Source organism: Pan paniscus, chromosome 16 (genome assembly GCF_029289425.2).
Source record: "Pan paniscus chromosome 16, NHGRI_mPanPan1-v2.0_pri, whole genome shotgun sequence".
In the NCBI taxonomy this organism is placed as follows: Eukaryota; Metazoa; Chordata; class Mammalia; order Primates; family Hominidae; genus Pan; species Pan paniscus.
The window spans coordinates 83580437-83596785 of NC_073265.2; positions in this window are offsets into that span (position 1 = coordinate 83580437).

Genomic DNA, 16349 nt, shown 5'->3' on the forward strand with positions numbered 1-16349 from the left:
TGCACCCTAGAAATGGAGACATTTTCAATTTTAAATCTTACCCATTATCTTCTCATGTGCCCCTATTATAGATATAGACATATAGATGATGATGATGATGATGAAGATATATAGATAGTAAGATAGATAGAAAAACAGAGTTAACCTATGACAAAATTTTTTTCCATCCTGTTTCTCTTAATGATTTATAAGGACCTATCATTATGAAATATTTTGTTTGGGTTAAATATTATTTAGACCATAACAATAGTAATAATAGTACTACAAAGGGCCTTCAAAAAGTTAGTGGAAAATTTGAGTGAAATAATAAAATTAAAAATATAAACTTTAGTTTTCAATGTAAACTCCATCAAGTTCAAGATAATTTTGTAAGCAATGATACCAGCCACTTAGTCCATTCCTAAAGAACTGAAGGTCCTGGGAATTTAACCATGTCAATGCAGTCTTTTAAACATAATTAACTAAAGAAAAATGGGTTCCCTTTAAAGATATTTTTAAGATTAGGAAACCAAAAGAAGTCAGAAGGAGCCAAATCAGGGCTGTAAGGTGGCTGCCTTATGATCTCCCATAGAAACTCTCACAAAATTGCCCTTTTTTGGTGGGAGAAATGAGCAGGAGCATTGTTGTGGTCGAGAAGGATCCTCTGATGAAGCTTTCTTAGACATTTTTCTGCTAAAACTTTGGCTTTCTCAAAACACTCTCATAATAAGGAGATGCTATCATTCTTTGGCCCTCCAGAAAGTCAACAAGCAAAATGCCTTGAGCATCCCACAAAATGGTTGCCATGACCTTTGCTCTTGACCAGTCCACTTTTGCTGTGGCTGGGCCACTTCTACCACTTGGTAGCCATTGCTTTGATTGTGCTTTGTCTTCAGGATCATACTGGTAAAGCCATGTTCCATCTCCTGCTACAGTTCTTCAAAGAAATCCTCCAGGATCTTGATCCCGCTTGCTTAAAATTTCCATTGAAAGCTCTGCTGTTGTCTGCAGCTCATCTGGGTGCATGGTTTTGGCACCCACTGAATGGAAAGTTTGCTCAACTTTAATTTTTCAGTCAGAATTGTGTAACCTGAACCAGTTGAGATGACTGTGGACTTGGCTGTTGTTTCTGCTGTTAATCATTGGTCCTCTTCAATTCAGGCATGAGCAAGTTTAATTTTTTTCCTCAAAAATTGTGGTGGATGGTTTGTGGCTGCAGGCTTCATCTTTAACATTGTCTTGTCCCTTCTTAAAACAAGTTATTCATTTGTAAACTGCTGGTTTCTTTGGGACATTGTCCCATAAACTTTTTTTTAAAGCATCAATTATTTCACCATTCTTCCACCCATGCTTCATCATAAATATGATGTTGTTCTTGCTTCAATTATAGCCAAATTCACGTCGCTCTGAGAGAAGGTCTTTTCAAAGTGATGTCTTATCCTTCTTAGTGCCTCAATCTAGGTCCTATTTAGATGTGTTATAACAAGTTAGTATGAGATTATTTTGGTGCAAAAATTTTGGGGTCAATGGATAGTTTTTTCCATAATACACATTTCCATGAACTTCTTGAAGACCTCTCATATTTATTGAGTATTGCCCATGCATTAGAACATTTCATACCTCACACATTTGTGCACTTAATTTTCAAAATAATTTCCAAAAATATAATTATAATCTGCATTTTGCAGATGAGAAAACGTGACTTATTAAAGCCTTGTGGTTGCCCCCAAGATCACAGAACTAACAAATTATAATTGACTGAGGGGTTGGAAGCCAAATAGAGTCTGAGATCTTTATTTTATTTTATTCTATTTTATTTTGAAACAGAGTCTCACCCCGTCAACCACGCTGAAGTGCATTGGTGTGATTTCAGCTCACTCCAACCTCCATTTCCCAGGTTCAAGCAATTCTTGTGCTTCAGTCTCCCATGCACCTTACAGGTGCACGCCACCACACCCGGCTAGTTTTTGTATTTTTAGTAGAGGCTGGGTTTCACCATGTTGGCCAGGCTGGTCTCAGAATTCCCAACCTCAAGTGATCCACCCACTTTGGCCTCCCAAAGACTCTGAGATCTTAAATGCAGAAATGTAAGTATCACTGAACCCTAGAAATATACATCTCTAACGTTGTGGTGAATGTGCGATTGGCCCAAGGCAGCCCAGGTTTGGTGAGCTGGAGTGGGACTGAAGGGGAGGAAGACAAGGCTACCAGTTAAGTTATAGAAAGCAGAGGCTCAGGAACCCAGCGAGGTAGGTCAGAGCTCCACAGAAAAAAACAGACTACTCCAGAAGCAAGCTTAACCTATTTCAAAATGTGCCTGTGACCAGCCCTTTGTCTTTGACTTGCGCTACTCGACCAGGGCCCATACTGGAAAGATAATTTATGATGCTGGAGGGACATGAGCCCTTTTGCAAAGCCGGCAAGATGAGAACAATGACTTGTACTTTCCTGAGTAGTTCTGGGTGTGTTTCCAAAGCTCCAGACAATTTTAAGCAGCTTTGGGGTTTCTTTGCTCCGAACGCTGACTTCATTTTAGAGATGAACTTCTGTTTTATGAATTTACTATAGGAAATAAGGATGTTAGAGAAATGGTAGAATATTCCACAGGGGCAGGGGGATTCTGGAAATCTCCACAGATAATCTAGTCTGGAAGCTTTCAAAAGACATATTTTACTTGTTAGGAAATTTACTTATTTATTAATATATTCCCTTGACCCTCCCTGCCATGCATTCCTTTCCCCACCTATCTCCAACTAAGATAATTAGCGTATAATTTACTTTCTCCTTCACAGTTCCTCCTCAGTGAACCCCTGTGATTGGCAGCAGACACTGCTCTGGAAACCTGGTAGAAATATCTGAAAAAGCATGAGGGACTGAAGCCACTTAGCACTGTGCAGGCCACTTCATCTATTTTTACTGTGCCCCCACTAGATTGGCAGGGAGGATATTATACTAAAGTTGTAACTGCATTTTCTCAGAAATCCTGCTTCAATTTGTCCCAATATCTGTTCAAACGTCCCTTCCCTTCTAACTATAAACTCTGTTGGAGATGGGGAAAGGGCTTATGCAATCAAACACAGTCCAAATTGAGAGGTATTTATTTATTCATTTATTGAGACAGAATCTCGGTCTGTCATCCAGGATGGAGTGCAGTGGCAACAGCATAACCCACTGCAGCCTTGAACATCTGGGCTCAAGTGACCTTCCTTCCAGATTGAGAGGCTTTTTGAAGAGCAGAGCAGCATGTTTGTATATCAGGGACTTCTCTTCCAAGCTGTGGAAGCAATTGGTGTGCCCATAATTGCCTTCTTGCATCATCTGTCCAAGAAGCCTGGTTCTTATTTTGAGAGACAAAGAAGTCATGTGTCTTTCTACAAAGCATAATGGAGATGGGATAAAATTGGAAGCTCCCTGGAGGCCTGGTGGGAAGTTGATCTGAAAATTGTGATCAAATTTTTTGCCCCATTATTTTTAAATGGGTTAATAGAGGAGGCCATGTGTGGAATATCTCTGGCTTCTTTTCCTGCCCTGATGCTCAATAGCACACAATTTAGATCTGTATTAATCTCTATTACCTCTACTGCATAAGAGCATGCACGTTTTGTCATTGTTTATGCTTTAGAAATATTTATGAAAAGTTACTCAGTCAGGGATTCTAATAATTAATTTTCTTTTGTTCATTGGTTAACTGTTTTCAGCCAAGTGACATATTGTAAAGACCAATGGATTTATCTCTGAAATCCCAGTCATCGAGTTTCCTCTCTGGGCCACTCCATCCAACATTCCCCTTTCAAAGCAGTGCCACTCTCCATCACTCTACCACTTTTCTTTTCATGCATTCATTCAACAGATACTTGTCATTCATTGAAGCAGTGCCAGATGCTGTGTAAGAATGGGGATAAAGAGACAGCAGATCCTGTTCCTGTCTCTGGGAGCTCACTACCCCTCTTGAGATGTTTGAAAAATCAAAGCATAAACATGATAAATAAGCCTAAGTATATTTCATCACTAGGATTATTTGTATACTATCAGAAGATAAACACTCTAGATTATTTCACCTGAAATAAATCCCATATCCATAGAGTTTGGCATAAAATTTCAAGACTTTGATGGACCCCCTAAAGTCTATCTAGTGAGAGACATCAGATTAAAAGTAGCTGCCTTCAGAAATAAAAGAAGACTCAGTCTGAGTGGGATTTCAAAGTGTGAATAGCCTAGGAGGAAGGTATTTTGTTAGGGGAACTTCTGTGAGCCTCTGTTCGTGTTAGTAATAGACATGCCCACTTTCTCTTATGCTCAGGGTGCCTTGATGTGATCACTTGACCCTGAAGTGGGAGTCCTTTCTCCCTCCCACTTAAAAAACCTGTGAGTTGTCTTAAAGCTTCTTCAGGCTTAGGAGCCACCTGGGGTGAAATGCCTCAAAGCACGGAAAGAGATTGTGTGTGTATGTACACACACATGCGTGCACACACACTGAGCAGCTCAATAGCTATAAAATGAGGACTCTGGGTTCTGTCTCCCTCTTGTTCTTCTTCTCCTTCACAACGTAAAAATGCTAGATAAAATATGAGAAAAAAGTATCCGAGTTTGAAAGCACAGGAAAGATACTATCCAGATGCCATAGAAGAGCAAATTCATACCTCAAGCAGTAAGTCGGAGTTGAAGCCCAGTGATTGAGGTGGCAAGGAGTCCACATGTGTGCCTTAGGGGCTGGGTGTATATCGCCCTTGTCCACTTTCTGGCTGTTAAAGCCCCAGACCCTGTGCTGGATGAAGTAGAGGGGGCTGGCAGCTAAAAACATACTCTGTGCACAAAGCCTGGAATCTGGGAAAAGTTGTCCGGTCCACAAAATCTGCATTCTCCAAACAGCCATATGCCCTGCAATTAAGCCACCTGCCAAGGCTTAGGTGAATGTAGAGGCCCTGCAGGCAACTGGAATTCTAACAATGTGGGGAAAACTCTTAGCTAAAAACAAATATAAAAACTGGAGACCACCATAGAAACAAGGAGGACCCCAAAAGAAGCAAGCTTGAAACTAATTCCCCCAAAATCTGCTTATAAAAAGCAGTACCCATATTGAATTGACTCAGAAGTCAACAGATGAAGCGTACGCAAAGCACAGAAGGAGACTATCATGAGAGCAGCAAGTTGACTGGCCTGAATACAGCCATTTGGAGAAAAGTGACTAAAAAATCAGTATGTGAAAGATGCAGTGAAATGAATAGTGTACACTACACCTGAGAACAACACATGACAAGGAATAAGATAATAAAATAACATGCAGATTTGAAAATGTATCAAAAAGATTTTTGTTTAAATATGGTAACTATTACCATGCGTCTATTCTTTTTCTACGCAGAAAGGCACCTAAAAGGACAAGGAAAAACAATGAGATGACCACAGATAAAGAACCCTAAGTGCTATAAGGAAAAAGGACTTCTAAAAATAAGCAAAATGATCAATGAAATGGAATGTAGAAAGCTAAGGAATTAGAAACACCGTGTACCTCTGAAAGCAAAGTAAGAAATGGATCTTAAAAGCAGAAAAGTCAATTGAGACTCTCGGCAAGAAGGAGCTAGATTCCAGGTTTCCTCCTTTCTTCTCTCATTCCTTCAACTACAGCAAAAGATAAAGATTATTCTGAGAAAAAGAGCCTTTTAAAGCTCTGTATGCCCAGATGCCATGACCAGGTGAGGGCAGGGGGTAGTGCCATTCAAATCACAAACAGGAGAATTCAGTAAAAATTATGTATTTATGGAACAATAAAACTCCTTATCCTCCTCTCCCACTTAGTTCCAAAGTGTAGGCTCAAAACCCCAAGGGAAGATGCTGATACATTCTAGATTGGCTAAGTAGAGTGATCCAAGAGAGAAGACCTAGGGATATTAGTATTCTGGCAGCCCCCAGAATAGCTTCTGGATCTCTGCTCAATTTGCCTCCAATTCAGTTTACCATTTCACAAATCCTCCCATGGACGCGGCTTACACTCAACATGTTAGTGTCCCTTCTTATTTAGGAATGAATAGTGGATCACTAGTTATTTGTGGAAATCCCTGAAATAAATCAAAAGGCAAAAAAAAAAAAAAAAAAAAAAAACCCAAAACAAAACAAAAACAAAACACAAACAAAAAACAGAGAAAGAACTCAGAAGGAACAAGGCAATGTATGGCACGAAAAATTAAATACATGCACTCCCACATATATGATCAGGGAGATAAGAGAAAATTGCTTGAATCAAGAAAATAATTTTTCAAGAAATTCTCAACCAACAAGAATGAAAATATGGAAATGAAAATTATAAGATTTAATAGAATGTTTGGAAATAAAGTAGAGAAAATTAATAAGAAGTCTAAGAAAAAGGCAAAGATTTCACAATAGAAAAGGAGGCCAGGCATGGTGGCTCACCCCTGTAATTTCAGCACTTTGGGAGGCCGAGGCGGGTGGATCATGAGGTCAGGAGTTCAAGACCAGCCTGGCCAAGATGGTGAAACCCTGTCTCTACTAAAAATACAAAAATCAGCTGGGCGTGGTGGCATGCACCTGTAATCCCAGCTACTAGGGAGGCTGAGGCAGAGAATTGCTTGAACCCGGGAGGCGGAGGTTGCAGTGAGCTGAGATCGCACCATTTCACTCCAGCCTGGGTGACAGAGCCAGACTCCATCTAAAAAAAAAAAAAAAAAAAAAAGGAGTAGTGGAAAGTTTTTAGAGAATTACTTTAGAATATTCACTCTCTGACTTACAGTATTTTCAGAAAAAGAGAACATGTAAAATGGAAGGAAAGAAATTATCAAATAATTTATCAAAGGAAATAAAGGAAAAATTCTCAGAACTAAGATACTGCTTTTTCAGTCTGAAAGAGCCCGCTGAATATCCAGGATAATGAGAAAGCAGGTAGATACCCACCTACCCTCTTCCCCAAATACATACACACACACACACGCACACACACATTCTCATACAGATACACACACAGCACACACACACACACACACACTCATACACACACACCACACATATATACACATACACACCACACACACATATACAAGCATACCACACAGACATACACACCACACACACAGATACACACACACCACACACACATACATATACGCACAGGTACACCACACACACATATACATACACATCACACACACATACACAAATACCAAACACACTCACACACGGATACTTACACACACCACACACACACCACATGCAAACATGTACATACACCACACACAGACTCCCCCCACACTCACACACAGATGCACACACACCACACACATACACACCACACACAAACATATACATACACCACACACAGACACCCCACACACACATACGCTCACACAGATACACACAGCACACACAAATACACATACACACATATATACATACACACCACACACACATACACAGACACTCCTCCCAAACACACACACTCACACGCAGATACACACACCACACACACATAAGACATACACATACACACACCACACACATACATACACACCACACACACATACACTCATACATAGATACACACACCACACACACATACACATACACACATATATACACACGTACACACACACCACACACATACACAGATACCTCACACACACATACACTCACACACAGATACACCACACACAAACACACACATATACACACATACACACACACCACACACACATATGCAAACACACCACACACACATATACATACACACCACACACAGACACACACACATACACACACACAGATACACACCACATACGTACACCACACAGACATATACATACACATCACACAAACATACACAAACACCCCCCAAACACACAGATACATACACACACCACACACACATACGCACATACCTCACACAAATTCACAGATGTCCCCCACACACCTACACTCACACACAGATACACCACACACAAACACATATATACACATACACACCACACACAGACACACATACACTTACACACGGATACACACCACACATACACACCACACACAGACACACATACACTCACACACGGATACACACCACACATACACATACACACATGTACACCACACACATATATACATACACATCACACACACATACACAAACACCCCCAAACACACTAACACACAGATACATACACACACCACACACATACATACACACCACACACATATACATACACCACACACACAGACACCCCCCCCACACATACACTCACACACAGATACAGCACACACAAATACACATACACACATATATACATGCGCACATATATACATACACAGACACCCTCCCACACACACACATACACACTCACACACAGATACACACACACCACACACATATAACATACTCCACACCACATATACACATACACTACACATACATACACACCACACACACAGACACCCCCCACATACACTCACACACACATACACACACATACACACCACACACACACAGATATCCCCACACACAGATACACCACACACATACACACATGTACACACACATATACACACATACACACACCACACACACATACACAGATACACCACACACACATATACACTCACACACCGATACACACACCACACACACATATACATACACACCACACACACAGGCACAGACACCCCTCACACACATATACACTCACATATGGATACACACACACCACACACACATACAGAAACACACATAATGCACACACACATATACCTACACACCACACATACACACACAGACTCCCCACACACACATACACTCACACAGAGATACACACCACACACACATACACATACATACACACACACCACACACACATACACATACATACACACACCCCACACACACATACATGTACACACATACACCACACACTTACATACACACCACACACACATACACAGACACCCCCCCACACACATACACTCATACAGAGATACATACACACCACACACACATACACATACACACACACCACACACACATGCATACGCATCACACACACATACACAGACACCCCCCACACACCTTGATAACTCTTACAGTGTGCACACAGTGATATATAAGATATTGATAATTATGGTGGTGTTTTTTACAATTTTAAAGTGCCTATCAATAGAGGAATGGATAACGTCATCTATAGGATTTCATCTGTATTACACAAATCTTAGGCATTGTATATAAGCTATATGTTTTCAAAACAAACATATCTATGAAGCAAATATGACAAGCTGTTATTTTGTTTAGTTGTTATTTCACTTATTCTGGATGATGGGCCTATGGATATTGCTATATAGTGCCCTGTACTTTTTGTATTTTTTATGTTTTTAAAATTTAACAAAAGTTTAAAGAAGTTAGTGAGAATCTCTGGTCTAGTCCAGCCCCTGGAGGTACTTCAGCAGTGTTTCAGAGAATGATTGTTCTCTCAAAGCGCTGTCCCCTGAGGTGAGGCTGGTAGCTGAATCTGGCCTCCCATCCCTGTGGACCCTCCTCTCTTCTCCTCTTAGGCTCTACCAAGTTTCTCTGAAAGGTTTCTGCTCTTCTTTTCAAAATCCCAGCAAGATTCTCTTCTTTTCCTCAAAATAGTCTCAGATGTCTCTTTTGGAAGAAAACAATTGACCTTTGACTACAGCCTAAACCAATAGCATGTGAGCACTCTGTTTCCCCCTCCCGTGAAGATTGGAAAGACTAGGCCATAGGAGCACAATGCCTGTTTTTCACTCCACTGGGGGTAATGAAGCTGTCCTGGATTTTCTCCAGGAGGCTTGCTTTATCTTAAGACTAAGCTGTGCCACTTCCAAAAAAAGAAGAAAGACAAGTTGTCCTATCAGAAATAGGTTGAGGACTCATATCAGGTGCTGAGAAATTCATAGGAGCCTAGGAATGATATACCGTTTGGCATTGCTAACATGAGGAATGAGTAATTTTCTTGTTTCATGAAATCTGCAGAAAGTCTAACTACCTGCTAGAAAATCAGGGGCAATGCCAGGAACACCAGGGAGATAGCTGTAAAATGCATCTTCCCATTGACTCATAAAAAAATCTTACTAACTCAAGGAGGCAAATAAGGAAGACAATGGAACTTACAGTACTAAAAGGGTTGTCTTTAGCACTGGTAGCCAAGTCATCCTCATACTGCATTGTAGTTAGCTTTTTGTCTATTTATTTCACAAGTCTCTAAATTCATGGAGTGCAAAAGGCCTAATAAATCTCTGCATTTCCAGAACTTAGGATTGGTGCATGAGTAGGTTCTCAGTGTATTATTTATGAATAATTGAATTAATGTATTAATCAAGAGACAAACCAAAAATACTAATATAGCAAAGGTTAAATAGGAATAATCGAAGGTCACTCAGTATTTATCATGTTACCTGCTATGGTTTGAATATTTGACCCCTCCAAATATCATGTTGAAATTTAATCTCAATGTTGGAGGTAGGGGCCTAATGGGGGTGTTTGAATCATGGAACTGGATCCTTCATGAATAGATTAATGTCCTCCCTTGGGGTAGGAGGAAGTGAGTGAGTTCTCACTCTATTAGTTCCCATGAGAGCTGGTTGTTAAAAAGAATCTGGTACCTCCCTCCCTTGTCTCATGCTTCCTCTCTTGCCATGTGATCTCTACACACACTGGCTGCCTTTCACCTTCCATCATGCCTGAAAGCTTCCTGAGGTCCTCATCAGAAGTAGATGCTAGTGCCATACTTTTTGCAGAGCCTGCCGAACCATGAGCTAAATAAACCTCTTTTCTTTACAAATTACCCAGCCTCAGGAATTCCTTTATAACAACAATAAACAGACTAGGACAGAAAATTTGTATGGAGGATTGGGATGTTGCTATAAAGGTACCTGAAAATGTGGAAGCAGAGTTTGGAAGAGTTTGGAGGGTTCAGAAGAAGACAGAAAGATGAGGGAAAGTTTGGAACTTTTTAGAAACTGGTTAAGTGGTTGGTTGTGACCAAAATGCTGATAGAAACAGAGATAGTAAAGGCCATGCTGATGAGGTTTTAGATGGAAATAAGGAACTTATTGGAAACTGGAGCAGAGGTTAACATTGTTACATCATAGCAAAAAACTTGGCTGCATTGTGTTCATAACCTAGGGCTCTATGGAAGGCTGAAGTAAGAGAGGTGACCTAGGCTATATGGCAGAAAAAAATTTTAAACAGCAAAGTCATCAAGAAGCAGTGTGGCTGCTTTTAACAGCTAATTAGATACAGCAGCAAAAAAACTCACCTAAAGTTGAAATGGAAATGTTTACTCAATGCTTCTGCAACCGTTGTATCTTGAAAGTAAATAACTTGTTTTTGATTTTACAGGCTCAGAGCCATAAGAAATTTGCCTCGAGTCTTAGATGAGACATTGGACTTTGGACTTTTAGGTTGATGCTAGAACAAGTTAAGAATTTTAGGAACTATTAGGAAGGAATGATTGTATTTTGTAATGTGAGAAGAATATGAGATTTGGGGGGCCAGGGGAGAATGCTTGGATGTTTGGGACATGGGGGAGGATCTTTCATGAATAGATTAATACCCTCCCTGGGGAGGAGAGAGTGAGTGAGTTCTTGCTCCATTCGTTCCTGATATGGTTTGGCTGTGTACCCACCCAAATCTCATCTTGAATTGTAGCTCCCGTAATTCCCACATGTTGTAGAAGGGACCCAGTGGGAAATAATTGAATCATGGGAGGGTTTCCCCTATACTGTTCTCGTGGTAGTGAATAAATCTCATGAGATCTGATGGTTTTATAAGGGGTTTCCCCTTTTGCTTGACTCTCATTCTCTCTTGTCTGCTGCCATGTAAGTAGTGCCTTTGGCCTCCCACCATGATTGTGAAGCCTCCCCAGTCATGTGGAACTGTGAGTCCATTAAACATCTTTTTCTTAATAAATTACCCAGACTTGGGTATGTCTTTATTAGAAGCATGAGAACAGACTAATGCAATTTCCAGGAGAACTGGTTGTTAAAAGAACCTGACATCTCCCCCTTCTCTCTCTCTCTCTTGCTTTCCCTCTTGCCGTGTGATCTCTGTACATGCAGGCTCCACTTTGCATTGCACCATTAGTGGAAGCTTCCTGTGGCCCTCACCAGAAGCAAATACTGGTGCCACACTTCTTGCACAGCCTGAAGAACCATGGCCAAATAAACCTCTTTTCTTTATAAATTATCTAGCCTCAGGTATTCCTTTATAGCAACATGAAGAAAACTAAGGCATTACATAAGGTTTGTTATTCATTATAGAACTCTTTTTTTATATTGGTTGATACATCAAATGGAGTGAAAACATCAATTGAAATAGGAATAGACTTCCTATATTATTGCCAGGAAGTAGACAAGTTAACTCAAGTAATTTGGACCAAAACTTTTCCCTCTCTTTTAAGTCTGGGTGAACTGAAAAAAAATTGAATTCATAATATTTAAAGTAATTATTTATACTTACCAATATATTTATGCATGAAATGTATGTCTTAGATTTGCTTCAAAAGAATGTCTGTGTGAAGGCAATGGTAAGCAGGGCTAGAGATGAAACTAGATTGGTTATGAGTTGATACCTCTTGAGGCTGGCTGATGGTTATATGCAAATTTATTTTTACTACTATGTCTTCTCTTATGTATGTTGGAAAGTTTCCATAATAAAAAGTTAAAAATAAAGTAATCCTTCACGTGACACTATTTGTTTACATAGATACAGAATGTCATCTTTTGCAGAGTATGTTTTAGGATTAACAGATATCATGATTCACACATTTATCAAAAAGAATTGTCTTATTCCCACTGAAGTTCAGCAACAAAATGAGCAACCGATGTGCTTTATTTTTCTTTTAAAGGGCATGTGATATAATGAGTTCTATAAAGAACTCGAGCAAAATTGCATCACCCAGGATTTGAGAATATATATTTGACTGATATAAATAACACCATTTGAAGACAGGAGGATTGTGTAGAACAACGTAAAAATGCACAGCCAGCCTTTGTTGAGAGCTGTGAGTGTCAATGTATTTGGGACTTTAGGTTTGGAAATTTGACTTCCAACACCAACCAGACTGAAGATAGCACCATGCTTTCTAGACTGAATCTTGGAGAAATGAGTTTCCCAGAACCTCTGATGCCCACCATCAGAAAACGGGAATCCCAACAGCCATTACAATTTGACATTATTATAAATGAGACCTTAGTTCCTGTGAAAATGCTATTAAAGCTTTGCTTTCAGTTTGTCTCATTTTATTCTGTTCTGTTTTGACTTACCATTTTTGTGGTTGGTTTTATTTGTTTTTTCACCAGTTGTGGTCATTTCTCCAAGAGGTTTCAATGAAGTTTCTTGTGATTATTTCAACATACCATGTCTGCTTCTATTCTGAGTTTATTTACACAAAGTGGTTAACAGTAAAATATAATTTGCTAAAAGGGATTTGCATAGTTTTTACAGAGCTTCAAAGAGGAGATAGTCTAAAAAGGCAGATACCTACGTTCAACTTTTGCCCTGCCATCCTTGAGGGTGTTAGGATAAAGCCCCTGATTCTGGATATTGGCCTCTGAGTTAAAATCAAAAGTCCAAGCATGCATTTCCACATTCATGTTCATTCATGCAGCTCCCAGAGGAGAGAGGGAAAATTTCTTTCAACATATCTCACTAATGATTCCGGGTGACATTTATAGTTATTGTTTTTTGATCTAAACATGAACATCTATCTTGAAATCTATTTGACAACTATTGACCACATTTTCATCGTGTCGACTTCTGTGCCAGGCATTGGGAATAAAACAATAAGACAGGTGTTGTTTTTTTTTTCCCTTGAGGAGTTCAGAATTCAAAGAAGAGTATAAGCAAGTAAAATTACACTTAGACTATAATGGCCTCAATGATACCTAAATGTGGGCACAAGGTACTGTGAAAGCAAAAATCAGATGGTCTCTGATGAAACAAGTGTGAGAGAGTAAGAGGAATTTCAGAAGAGTCTATATGAATAAGCAAGTGCTTATCAGGTAGAGAAGGAGAAGACATGTGATCAAGGAAAGCATCATGTGCAAATATACAGAGGTAAGACAGTACACAGCACAAACAGGCACCTCCATAACTCCACAGAATTGGACAGAAGGTAAAAGGCATGTGGACAAGCACTGAGAAATGATATCTGACAAGGGGGGCAGGGGTCATAGAGAAGTAGATGCTAGAAAGAGTCCTGCTATGTAAGACTCCATGCAGGACTCAAATAAAGTACACATTACTGTGTATGAGCAATTCAAACATGCCTAGGCAATTTACCCATGTCTAAGCATATCTGAAAGTCTGGTCAGTGGATCTGCCAGGAATACATTCATTCAAGAACTGGGATAGAGAAACAGTGAGGGCAACCCTTTCAAAGGGAAGAAGCAGCTTGGCAGGAAGGGATCAGCTTCAGACCTGAGTTGCTGGAGGGAATTAGTGATTCTGAATACAATGTGATTTCTGGTAGATTAATACGTCATTAGTCTGGCCTTGAGGATCCATATTGGATCATGGAATGGGAGAGAACGGTGGTAAGTGGATGATGGAGCAGTGCAAAAAGTAAAACCTGATAATGATGTTTTATTTAATTGTTGAGGCATAAATTGTCCTACTTAGAACCCTCTCTAAACACAAGAGGAGGCATTCTCCTGCTTTTCTTCTACTTGGCCACAGTGCGTGGGACACACTGGCATGCTGAGGTGTGGGGCATTGGTGGTGCTGCCCATGAGGATAGCAGTGACAGCATCAGGAAGGTGCTAGAGTCTTTTGCAGCAGGGGCAACGGTGGGCAGGAGGATGCCATTGAAGCCTGGGCATAGACTTGATCCTAAGCTCAGGTGAACCACCTCATGGGATTACACAGAAATACATGGTTGAAAGGAGTTTTACACTAGATGCAGTCTGGTGAATGCAGGTAGAGTCACAATCCAGTTCAATGTTAACATGCCTCATCTGGACTTACATGTAAAGCCAGATAAACCTCTGATCTTGGGGTTGTGATACATCCGTCCTTGTATTCCTTGAGCTGATGCTAGTGCCAAGTACTTCGTAGGTACTCAATAAATACATATTAAATTGAGTTCGATTTACTTTGCAATTTACTGCAATGAAATATTAACCCAATATGAACTGGCAAAGGCTCAGAATTCTGTATTTTAGATTGAATTACAATTTGTAGCTGCTTTCTTGCAAGTTGAAAAAAGTAGTAGCCCAAGAAACTGCCACATCACTTCTCCCTCCAAGGATGTGTTACACTATGCTGAATTCATCTTTCTGTGACCCTATTTGAATTCAGTAACTAGTGGTATTCTTTTGTTTTTGTTTTTAAGAGACAGCGTCTTGCTCTGTCACTCAGGCTGGAGTGCAGTGGTGCGATCATGGCTCACTGCAGCTTTAAACTCCTGGTTCAAACGATGCTCCACCTTAGCTGCCAAGTAGCTGAGACTATAGGCACGTGGCACTACACCTAGTGAACTTTTGTTTTTTATTTTTTGTAGAGATGGAATCTCATTATGTTGCCCAGGTTGGTCTCAAATTCTTGGGTCTTCCAAAACACTGGGAAATATCCTTTCAATGTTTCTTCCCAAATCAGTCACTGACACATTGGACTATTTGGCACAAGAATCAGAAGTCTCCTCCAAAGCCTCTGTAGGAGAAACAGTATCCATGTGCCTTCCTCACTCTGGGTCTCAAATGCCCTCAGCAAATTTCAGCACAAACTTTCCAGTAAGATATCGAATTCACCCCCAAACCCAGAATAAAACAGTCAACACTTGCAAACAAACAAGATGTGCCTAGGTTTAACCTAATAAAGGTAGAGCCTCTTTGATTCAAACCTGCTCATAAAGTGGTAAGAAATGGAGGAGGAGGAATCCGACAAACCAGCTAGTAGTCTGAATAAGCTCTCCAGATGTGCTGCATTTTTTAGGCTCACCCCAGGCTGTCATCAATGTTTCAACATTTAATGTTTGACTTCCTGCTTTCTTCTTGCCTGCCACAGAAGTTGAACTAAAGTTCCCCTCTTCAAAGAAAATATCACACACATTTTTTTTTCTTTGTACTCTGATCCATGAGCATCTTAAGTAAGGTCTCCTTCACAGGTTGCAAGTCAATATCACAGAGGGGAAGCTGACATGTGAGTGCTGTCATATGTCAATCATTACCTTGCATTTCACACTGTGAGGTATGCATTGACTATTTTTACTTTGCTGCATTTCCTTCCTAAACTTCTCTGGTAAAGGGAGAGGGCACTTCTCTAAATACAAGGAATTTAAAAAGAGAAGGGGCTCTTTGCAAAGGGAATTACAAAATTTCCCCACACTATCACCGATGACTTCCTACTCCTTTCTGAGACACCC